Source organism: Echinops telfairi, unplaced genomic scaffold (genome assembly GCF_000313985.2).
Source record: "Echinops telfairi isolate 266 unplaced genomic scaffold, ASM31398v2 ScPeMD7_18;HRSCAF=68, whole genome shotgun sequence".
Classification (NCBI taxonomy): domain Eukaryota; kingdom Metazoa; phylum Chordata; class Mammalia; order Afrosoricida; family Tenrecidae; genus Echinops; species Echinops telfairi.
This window is the reverse complement of record NW_022103915.1, coordinates 10,030,853-10,033,062: the sequence shown is the minus strand read 5'-3', so window position 1 is coordinate 10,033,062 and position 2,210 is coordinate 10,030,853.

Below are 2,210 nucleotides of genomic sequence, written 5' to 3'. Positions count from 1 at the left end.
AGAAGAATAAGTTAATTAAACGAAAAAAAATTAAGCAGAAAGAAAAACCTGTAAATAGATCAAGGTCTGATTTTTGATCTCTAGGCATGTCCTTCAGTCACGACCGATGGGGTACCATGCTCTGGCCCCCGAGTCTGTCCTTTGTACTCCCTCGGGGCTCTCTACTCTGCTCCCACGATTGCTCTGCCACATGCTTTTTGTGGTTTGCCTCGGTGTCTCAGGGTCAGTCTGGGCCAGTCCGGACACTGAGTCTCCAGTGTTGTCCCCCTTAGAGCCCGGGGCCATCAAGGGATGGCGTGTCTCATGGTGGGATCAGCCATATTGTCCACTCTGTCCATTGGCTGTTCAGAGCGGGGATGTCGTCCTCCAGGCCTGGTGGGTCAGGATGTGCTCCACTCTCTCTTCCTCCCTCTAAGTGCTCCCATTTGCCCTGATCAGACATGCCCCTCTCCCCTAGCTGCAGCGTCATTGCTGTCCTCTCAAGTAGATTCTTCTGGGGGGAGGGGCAGTTGTCCACGAAGTTGGCATGGGGGCCGAGCCCTCAGGCCCCTCCACTGGCTCCTCACTCCTTGCCAGCAAGCTGCATTCGTCTGGCACTGGCTTTAAATCTGGTCCCTCTTTCCCTGTGGAGACACAAACAATACCCTCCCCTTGGGTGGTCAGTGCCCTATTCCCCCATCACATATCCCTTCCCCCCCCCTTTCCCCTTTCCTTCCTCCCCACCCCTTTGTGGTTGGCTACCCTATGTACCCCTGGATTTGGTCTGGCACCTGCCATACTACCTGGACCTTACCCCTAGAGTGTTTGTATACTACAGTAGCTTTTTCCCTGTGCCCCTTTTGCATTTACCTTTCTGTTCTTTCTTTTATATGTATATATAAACTTATCTCAGCGGACTCATGTTATACTTGTCCTTTTGTGCTTGGCTTGCTTTGCTTAGCATTATTTCCTCCAGTTCTTCCCATGTGGCGATATGCTTCATGCGTTCATCGCTGTTTTTTAGCAGCACTCTTTTTTCTCTGGGGGTCTCAGCACTTACCCGACAAAGGAGCCCCACTCCTCTCTGGGGCCTTGCTGGAACCAGGGCAGCTCCGATGGCCTGGCTGGCCAGGGTCAGGAACCCCAGCACCTCAGGGGGCAGCAGAGGAACCAGGAGCCAGTTGTCAGTGTGGTCTGGAGCCTCAACCCTCCTGCCCCAAACCAGGAGACGCAACAAGTCCTGCCTCTGGTCACCAGGAGGCCAGTGCTGAGGCCACAGGGTAACTAGACCACCTCTCCAAGTCTGGGTGCCCTGGTCTGCTAGCGGATGTGCACACGTGGCACAGGGAGTATGGGGCTGCTGGACACACCTGGGGGATGACCCTGGTACTACACAGGCCAGTCTGGGTTGCCCCCTCCCAAACATACTCATCCCTGTGGGAGGCCAAGAACCCCTCAAGCTGGAACCCTAGAGAGCCCCTGTGAGCACGCGGCACGGCACCCCTTACTGGTCACAGACAGACCTTGCAATGAATCACTTTTCTGGGGCTGGTGGCGAGGCGGTTAAGACTTGGACTGCTGACCATGAGGTCAGCAGTTCAAAACCACCAGACACTCTCCCCGGAGAAAGATGAGGCTTCCTACTCCCATAGAGAGCTACAGGGTCAGGAGCCTGCCTGTACTACAAACTTGCTAGGAGCCAGAATTGACTCGAAGGTTTGGCAAACCGAGCCGAGCCCAGAACTTCCCAATAGGACCGATGGGCAGTGAGAGGAGGGCCGTTCTACGCTCTGCTCCCCCATCGGGTGGCTGGTTGAAGGGCAGCCAGGCTTTGCTTTCTTGTTTGAGATGATTCAGTAGGGGCTGTGTGGGGTGGGGATGGGGCAGGTCCTTTTTGTACCTCATGTAGGGGCTCGGGAGCCCCTCAAGTTTGGTCTTGTATCCCAACTGCTACACCAGCCTGTGTCCTTGTAGTGCTTCCTGGGGGATAGCCCAGCCCCCTCCTGTTTTGCCATCACCTAGGTGCCTGGCTGGGCACCCATCTCTTATCTGGACACTTTGAGGAGGGTGGGGAACCCAAGGGACCCACTTTTTCCAGGTTGCTGTGTCAGGAGCCTCACTGTGTCAGCTCAGAGGTGGGTGACATGCCCCCTGCTTCAGAAACAGGGGCCCCTGAGACTCAGAGAAGGACTGTGACATTCCCCAAGACACTGGACCCCAGAGTTTACAGT